Here is a 10,194-nt window from a genome sequence, read left to right on the forward strand (position 1 = left end):
CTCACCCTGTGGAACCTCAGACCCTCACCACGCTGGCTCACATGTGGGTACTTAGGGGCTGTGTGTGTATGTGTGTGTGTGTGTGTGTGTGTGTGTGAGATATATATATATATATATATATATATATATATATATATATATATATATATATATACATATATATATATATATACATGTATATGTATGTATCAAGTGCTGAGATGTGTTAATCGGTAATGAGTGCCTGCTGGGTGATTTCGTTGTCAAGCCCAGACCCTGATGACTGTGTTGCCATGGTACCTGAACAACAGCAGCAGCATCTGAACATCTGTTTATCTGTTTGCCACAGGGATCAACATTTCATCTTTATTTTCTTTTACAGTTTCTTGCTGTAGATGTGAAGATTTTGACAATGCCATAGAAAATATATTGCACAATGCATTTCTGTATCTCTGAAAGTTTCTCCTTGTTGATAAAGGAATGCTGATCAACATTTCAAAGATGGTGTTTTGGTCGTCCTCGTCCAAGGATGTATCATAAACATGCAACATTTTACACTTCTATCCAGTTTATAAGAACACAGACGACTCAATCTTCACCGCCAACACGTCAATACACTCATTAGTTGACATATGAATATGTTTTGAAGAGGCTAGGCAAGTAAAGGCTGACAAACATACTAGTCTTATCTCTAACATGTTCTTTGATGAATGCTAACCCTTGACTTGGACCATAGATCACCGCAAAGTGGAGGAGGGTTAGGCATCTCACTGTGATACATTATGTACATCCAGTGTTCTAATATCCTATGAAACCTGTGTAGTTTGTGTGTTTCGAAAATCTGGTCTCTCTCCAAGAGTGATGGCATCCCCTGCTTCCTGTGTAATGGATTGTCCTGTAATGGATTGACTGCGCAGACCAAATGTGACCGGGGGGGATTACTCTGACAACTTGATGTAGGTGTACCTCACCCCCCACAGACAGCAGGCCTCTATATCTATAAAGTTAGAAAGCTGTCTAGCTTTTTTCCATATATTTTCAATGTCTGGGAGGTGACAGCATGCTGATGAAAGAAATAACAGCACCACTTGTCTGATTCCCTATAGGCTCTAAGTTTCAACAGCTGCTCTGCTTAGAAAACACAGGGAGAGGAAATGTATCAAGAGCAGGCTAGGCAGTTGAACAGAACACACCGTAACCGTGATCCTTGGGTCTTGAAAGAACAACAGACAGGTAAGAAAAAGGTGCTATCTAGAACCAAAAAGGGTTCTTTGGCTGTATCCATAGGAGAACCCCTTGAAGAACCCCTTTTGGTTCCAGATAGAACCCTTTCCACAGAAGGTAATACATGGAACCCAAAATAGTTGTAAGTGTAACCAAAAAGGGTTCTCTTATGGGGACAGCCACAGAAGCCTTTTGGAACCCTTTTTTCTAAGTGTGTATACATTGTGACATACAGGTGCTACGTATATGTCCTGAGGTATGGTAATGTACAGTATTGAGTTGTCAGATTTCAGATGCGTCACCTCTACAGTTATACTCCAGAACAGATGACAAATTAAAGTTTGATCAAATGTTTGCCCTTATCCACCTTACTCCCTGAAGACCAGAAGTACTTCCACATTATTTTTAAAGACCGGAGGGAATTTCATCAATGTTTTATATCTTCTCACGTTTAAACCTGCCTGCATATGTCTACATGTCAAAGGTAAACAGACTAAAGCTCACACAGCAGGTGCTTGATATGCAAGGACGGTCCATGTCATGAATCAAACATGAGTGGAAACTGCCATATCTGCAGTCTTCTAGGTAGGAGATACATTTTCCTTCAGGCCCAGTGCGATTTATTGCATTTGGTGTTGGGACCACATTTTGCCCTGCTTATCAGAACCGGATGTTTTCAGCATGCCCGTATTCTATTAGAGTCTTAAGACATGGACTGACTATCAGCACTAGGGATATAGTGGATCAGAATGTGTTTTAGGTAGACGTGTAGACAGGACCTGACTTTGATCAGTAATTCTTTAGGGAAATGAAAATCAGCCAAAGGAATTACTCCCCAAGCAAATTAAAGGTTACTATATGTGTTGGCTCTGCGTGGATGTGAAACAGCCGTTTCTATGATTACTAACTAAAGGACTGTGGTTAGGTTCACCTTTCAAGGTCAGTGGGTTGAATGGCAATGTGTTGACACACTTCAGCAGAATGTCACTATCTGCATGGTGGCATTTCTATTGATTTTTCACACTTTCTTTTTTTCTTCTGTTTGTACTTTAAAACATGGTCCATGTTTTCTCTGTCTGTTAAAAGGTTAGCCTGTAAGGTACACCAACACGACCTTGCATCCTTGCCTTATAGTTAGCATAGGCACTATAGCATGGCAGGGGCATTTTATCTGCTGATCTAGGTTTACCACTTTATTAGGCAGTCAGACGTGCTGCTGCAGCTCATCTCAGGGTGCCGTTCTCTCTGAAGTATGACGTTCCGTCAGTGACTACAAGGGTATGATGAGGCTGTTCTCATATGAGGAGCATCACCACAACACTAGAGCCAACCAAGGCACATGTTATCTATTATATTTACCAGGTACTCAAGTCGCTTTACCTCTTCCTCTCTGACCAAGGTCAGGAGGATACTTCACCACCAGACTGTCTGTGTCCCATCAGATTGCTTCCTCACATCATACATAGTTAATTGAGTATGCTGTTTTAATTAAATTAAAGCACTGGTACTTTGGCAACTAAGTAAGTATTTTTTAAACCTCCTGTTTTGGGCTAGATGTATCAATGTGTTGTTCATACATTCGTACATGCATATTCTATGAGCAGAATTACTGTCTTAACCTCAATTAGCCACGAAATCCCTAGTTTGAAGGTGACTGTTTTCTGGCCATTTAGAGTAGTGCGAGCTTGGACCACGTGTGCCAGCCCTTTAGCAATTTGAGTTCCAGTCTATGAGGTTCAGCCCCTTGCCATTTGAGTGACAGCTAGCAAAAGGCCTGCCCAGCATTATCCAATGAAGTTGCAGGGTGGCCCAACGGCTCTGTGGACACAGCAGAGAGAGCGATGACGTGGTGCACCTATCTGCACATATATTTATTTTTTACCTTTATTTAACTAGGCAAGTCAGTTAAGAACAAATTCTTATTTTCAATGATGGCCTAGGAACAGTGGGTTAACTGCCTGTTCAGGGGCAGAACGACAGATTTGTACCTTGTCAGCTCGGGGGTTTGAACTTGCAACCTTCCGGTTACTAGTCCAACGCTCTAACCACTAGGCTACCCTGCAATTTTAGGGAACCATTTTTGGCTTGTGAGCGCTACTTTCAGAGCTACTTGCTAAAAAGTATATTTAAAATGTTAAAGAGCTCCTATTACAAGATTATAGACAGTCCTTTTATCTCTCATCAAGTTTTCAATGACCTAGGTTTCAAAGCCGCTAATGCTCACGTTGATCTAGAAGAAAGATTTATTCCATTCGACAAGCATCGAGTGGAGCAAGACCTTATAGGATGATGTAATGTATGTGGAATTGAATGTTGAGGCTCAGTGACTGAACAAGATTTGATTGGGTGAAGCCTGATTCTGAATGAGGCTCAACAGTAGGCCGCGGGTCTTTCATAAAAGCATGGTTACCTCACAACTGCTGTTGGTCACCATGGAGACCCTAGACAGCACATTTATGATCAAATGTATTTACAAAGAAAACACGGCCCTCTGACCAGCCCTAGATGGATGCTTCCCTATAGGCCTACATTTTTATTTCTTGGAAAAACAAATAAACATGGAGATGACCCTAGGATACAGTAAACAACACCTACCTACGTCTGTCTTTCAGTTTGAAGTGGGGATAATGATCCACCCCAGAGCCCTGAACAGGCTCAGTCTACAACATGTTTTGTAACCACACTAGAAAACATTGGATAATGTTGATTACAGGGACTCCCTGCAGGGCAGGCAAAGCTGGGCATTAGAGAGTGTTTTTCTCCTCCAGGCCTCATGACCAGTTTCTACATAACGTCCACTGCCTATATCCCTCGATGCTCTGTTATGAAATACCTGGTTCTACCAGGGCACGGTGGACTTACTCCATGTTCCTTCCCTGCTAGATATAACCTCAGGGAAAGAGCTTGGCAGGATATATGAAGGCATATGCCAAACTGCTATGGCACATTTAATGTGGAGAGCTATTGGAGGTCAGATCATTAGCATGCTAGTTTGACCCAAACAACTTTAGGGAGTAAGGTTCAAACAGTACCATCCGAGAATCAAAATAATACATATGTCTATATACACTGAGTGTACAAAACATTAAGAACATCTGCTCTTTCCATAACATAGACTGACCAGGTGAATCCAGGTGAAATCTATGATCCCTTATTAAGGTCCCTGATTAAATTCACTTCAATCAGTCTAGATTAAGGGGAGGAGACGGGTTAAATAAGGATTTTTAAACGTTGAGACAGTTGAGATATGAATTGGGTATGTGTGCCATTCAGAGGGAGAATGGGCAAGACCAAAGGTTCAAAGGCACTTCAATGAGGGTATGGTAGTAGGTTCCAGGCACGGTTTGTGTCAAGAACTGCAACGTTGCTGGTTTTTTCACAGTTTCTTAATATTTTGTACACTCAGTGTATAGTTCTGCTTTAGAGGCTACCAAGATCGATGGACTAGGCTTGAGTACACAAACATGGTTATCATATTTTATATTCCACATGAGCCCTCATGGCCATGTATCTGTTAGTAAGGGTAATATGTACAGTGCCTTGCGAAAGTATTCGGCCCCCTTGAACTTTGCGACCTTTTGCCACATTTCAGGCTTCAAACATAAAGATATAAAACTGTATTTTTTTGTGAAGAATCAACAACAAGTGGGACACAATCATGAAGTGGAACGACATTTATTGGATATTTAAAACTTTTTTAACAAATCAAAAACTGAAAAATTGGGCGTGCAAAATTATTCAGCCCCTTTACTTTCAGTGCAGCAAACTCTCTCCAGAAGTTCAGTGAGGATCTCTGAATGATCCAATGTTGACCTAAATGACTAATGATGATAAATACAATCCACCTGCGTGTAATCAAGTCTCCGTATAAATGCACCTGCACTGTGATAGTCTCAGAGGTCCGTTAAAAGTGCAGAGAGCATCATGAAGAACAAGGAACACACCAGGCAGGTCCGAGACACTGTTGTGAAGAAGTTTAAAGCCGGATTTGGATACAAAAAGATTTCCCAAGCTTTAAACATCCCAAGGAGCACTGTGCAAGCGATAATATTGAAATGGAAGGAGTATCAGACCTCTGCAAATCTACCAAGACCTGGCCGTCCCTCTAAACTTTCAGCTCATACAAGGAGAAGACTGATCAGAGATGCAGCCAAGAGGCCCATGATCACTCTGGATGAACTGCAGAGATCTACAGCTGAGGTGGGAGACTCTGTCCATAGGACAACAATCAGTCGTATATTGCACAAATCTGGCCTTTATGGAAGAGTGGCAAGAAGAAAGCCATTTCTTAAAGATATCCATAAAAAGTGTCGTTTAAAGTTTGCCACAAGCCACCTGGGAGACACACCAAACATGTGGAAGAAGGTGCTCTGGTCAGATTAAACCAAAATTGAACTTTTTGGCAACAATGCAAAACGTTATGTTTGGCGTAAAAGCAACACAGCTCATCACTCTGAACACACCATCCCCACTGTCAAACAGTGATGGGAAGATGGATGGAGCAAAATACAGGACCATTCTGGAAGAAAACCTGATGGAGTCTGCAAAAGACCTGAGACTGGGACGGAGATTTGTCTTCCAACAAGACAATGATCCAAAACATAAAGCAAAATTTACAATGGAATGGTTAAAAAAATAAACATATCCAGGTGTTAGAATGGCCAAGTCAAAGTCCAGACCTGAATCCAATCGAGAATCTGTGGAAAAAACTGAAAACTGCTGTTCACAAATGCTCTCCATCCAACCTCACTGAGCTCGAGCTGTTTTGCAAGGAGGAATGGGAAAAAAATTCAGTCTCTCGATGTGCAAAACTGATAGAGACATACCCCAAGCGACTTACAGCTGTAATCGCAGCAAAAGGTGGCGCTACAAAGTATTAACTTAAGGGGGCTGAATAATTTTGCACGCCCAATTTTTTCGTTTTTGATTTGTTAAAAAAGTTTGAAATATCCAATAAATGTCGTTCCACTTCATGATTGTGTCCCACTTGTTGTTGATTCTTCACAAAAAAATACAGTTTTATATCTTTATGTTTGAAGCCTGAAATGTGGCAAAAGGTTGCAAAGTTCAAGGGGGCCGAATACTTTCGCAAGGCACTGTATGTATTTATTCATAGCTATATAATGCCTTGTATAAAATGTAATAATTGGCAGGGAATATAGTTTCACTGTAAAACACATTCTAATCAAAGCTCTATCTGGTCAAGGAGAAGAGGATGGATGAGATTTCCCTGCAAATGGCTGCTTCCTCTCAAGGTTTTTTCCTTCATAAAGAGGTTTTCTTTGCCACCTTCCTTGCCTTTGCTTGCTCTTGGAAAATATCAATTGGAAACATGGGACAACTGTGTTTTGTAATCAAGGGTTAGTTCTGTCCTACTACTTTCTACCATTTTCACTTTCTCTCCCTCTGGTGTTGCACCATTGGGTTTGAGGGCAATGTTACCAGGATATTGTATTCATACTTTAAATACTTTTATCTAGGTCTATATAAATGATAAGCTTAACAAATAATCACTTGAGGGTTTAACAATGCAAGGCACAGGCTAGAGTAAAAACGACTCCAGGATCTGTCATTTAGCTGTAGGGTACTGATTTTGCCAGCACTCTATAATCTACACTGGGTCACAGCATGGCCTAAGAGTGACCCACTTAGTGTTTGTCGACCCTGGTCATGTGATAGGGAATCTGTGATGATTCATGTCTGACTCTGCTCAACAGTCAATGAGTTCAGCCTTACTTAATGAGCTTTCACCTGCAGCGCCTTGTGTGACTGCCTGCCTGCTGGCTACTGTGCACACACACACACACACACACACACACACACACACGCACACACACACACACACACACACACACACACACACACACACACACACACACGGTCAGCATGATCTGGTTGAGGTCTGGACTGGAAGCACTGAACTAAATTGCTAATACACTGAAGTGCATTATGGTCCCAGTGCATTGTCCACACATAATGAACTGATCTTTGTTTGGGTTCCGAGGCACATCACCTGATACTGTTTGACTGTCTAATGTGGCGAAATAATGAACCGTGTTGTCTTGATGTCTGCCACTTGCATGTGTCAACGGGTTGCTATTGCCACACACTGTGTTATCAGCAGTAGCCCGTTGGCTTGGTTGGGACATTATGACCACAAAGATTGTAGATGTATTGTTGTACACTCATGTAGCCTTTTTCTGAATGGATCTAAAGTAGGGACAGAACTGAAAAAAAGACTTTCCTCCGTGTGAAGAAGGTACTGTAGTTACTTGAACTTATCCTCTGAGTGCGGTTTACTGATTTAGATTGAATAACAATAAATGTGATTTATGATTTATTTCTTTGCCATACTGCAGGAATGTCATCCTTTTGTGAAGAACCTTGGCAGACTCAATCAAGAGTTTTAGGGATCCCCCTCTCAGGTGTCATACGTACAGCACGGAGGCCACCCATGCTGTACGTAAAATTTATACACACATGACTGTAAGTGGCTTTGGATAAAAGCATCTGCTAAATGGCATAATATTAGTTGTAATGTACTGTCTATCATGTCTCTTGACCCCACTTATACAGCTCAAGTATATAAATAATTTGACTGCATCCGTTTGATAGCGGCCCAGCTGCACTCGTCACAGCCACTCAGCCAGATGGCTCAGCTAGGCGCTGTCAGAAAAAAAACAATTAGGGCAGAGGAGCTGGATTTGGCCATGAGAGCATCACGTGTGTCACTTAACCATCATAACACAAGGGGAATTAGATGTTGTGTCATTTCAACGTGGTCACTAATACTGTAACATGCTCAGAAAAGCTTCCCACCACAAGCACATTGGCCAGACATATTGTGTTGTGTGTGATTGAGAGGGTGGAGGATGTCCATGAATCTGAAGTGTTTAAGATTTTCAACACAGAGGAACAAAGCACGTGGTTTGACCTTAGCTCTCTGTAATATAGACCTAGCTGTATGACCTGTGTGGGTTATGAGGCTTTGTGAAGATCAGTATGTTGACAGAGGTCAGGGCCTCTGACCTACATATTCAGCTCTGTTATGGAAAGAAAGATGCTCATGTGTTGCTTAATCAGGGCCTTTAACAGGTATATGCTCTTAACCGTCACCTTATGTTCCTGTCTTTGACATCCACTATCCTCAAGGATCAGTATCCACTGTATGGTTGTCACGACTTCCGCCGAAGTCGGCTCCTCTCCTTGTTCGGGCGGCGTTCGGCGGTCGACGTCACCGGCCTTCTAGCCATCGCCGCTCCATTTGTTTGTGGGTGTTTGTTTCCGTGTCTGTTTTTTTCACCACATGGTACTGTTCCGGTTTTCGTTCGTTTCACCTTTATTGTTTTTGTATTAGTTGTGTTCATGTTGAGTATTTCTTATTAAAAGAACCATGAACACTTACCACGCCGCATATTGGTCCTCAGATCCTTCTCGCCTCTTCTCTTCAGATGAAGAGGAGGAAAACCTTTACAATTTGTTTGAACAGAATTATTATGACTGTTTGCACGTTTTGCACTTTTGCCAATTGGCTGGAGGTTTTGACGCCGTGGCGTCCGTCTGTTGGTTTTATTCCTGCCTCAATAAAGTGTTCGCCTGTTCACAACTCTCTGCTCTCCTGCACCTGACTCCGCTACCAGTACGCACACCATTGACAGAGGTGTATGTATTTAAGACCTGCTTTTAGGCAATGAAACTCATCTCAACCAAGAGCTTAATAGAGGGGAGATGGATGCTGTTCATCCATGATGCATAATGTAGCCAGGGCACAGCTAAGAGAGATTGATGATTATCACAAAAAAACTTATGATAGATTTAGTGCTGTTGTTGTGAGCAATACAGTCTATCATGCATTGTGAGGGCTGTTTTTGCAGCTATAGAGGATGTCGTCCTCTGATATGAGATGATGTTAAGCTGCAGCTAAGTGTTCTAGGCAATATTTTCTCTTTATTAACCTCTGCCCTTAGATTTGAAGCTTACATTGTGCACATAACCATGCAGGACTCTTATCCCTCACTCCCAAAGCCTGGAAAGCCTAGTGTTGTGTACACCAACATGCTGTTATTTGGAATTGAATGATGTTTGTCTGCTCGTTTAAATAAGGTCTTCGTTGCCGTTTATTGTTGGGCACCTAGCCAGGTTCCTGAGGAGCCATTCACAATGCCCTCCATCCCACAATGAAAGACACGGCTGGCTCTGAGTGATAAGAATGTGCTAAAGACATTGGAGACATAGAGAGGGGTTAACGCTTATATACCGGGGTGGAGGGGATACATTTGTTAGCTTCTTCAGACAGATTAGTCTTCTTGTTTCAGCAGTAGGCTTTCCAAATGGTACATTTTTCTCACGATTGTATTTAGAAATTTGCGAAAGGCAAACTGACAGCCACAACCAACCAAAGAAACATAATCCATAGATTGCAGTTCCCATTCAAGGCAGGACTGGCAGCCATTGCTAGTGAACCCATGACTTTAACAGTCACATTGCGAGGGTTAGAGGTTCCAAAACCCTTCTATGGATTATATGTCTATGGCCACAACAAGGGGCGTTATGCACCCATTATTTTAGAGGGGACACAAAGTCTGTGTGGATGGATGGGGGTGGTCCGCAGGGGGGCTGATCCCCCCCTCCCCCCTCCAGAAGATAGATCATTTAGCATTTTTCAAACAACTGTAACAGCTTTTTCCTGTAAACTCCAACCATAATCATTATGCCCAATTCTATGTAAAAAAAATATGTATATTTTTCTGCGTAGGTTATCTAAGCATACCTTATAACCTGTTCAATTGTAATTTTAGTTGATGAACATTGATTATTTGAGAACTTCTTTTCCTTAGTAGTTTAGTACAACTGGAACACTGGTGTAGAGTATCATTACCCTAAATATGCTTCTATGCATTTTTGCTGGGTAAAAGATTAAATCTGGGTAAAAGATTGAAAGGAATGTGAGTCTTACTTAGTAATTGCTTGCTTTTCTAAAGTCTAGCAACC

Source organism: Oncorhynchus mykiss, chromosome 13, assembly GCF_057628025.1.
Source record: "Oncorhynchus mykiss isolate SJ-2025 chromosome 13, ASM5762802v1, whole genome shotgun sequence".
NCBI lineage: Eukaryota > Metazoa > Chordata > Actinopteri > Salmoniformes > Salmonidae > Oncorhynchus > Oncorhynchus mykiss.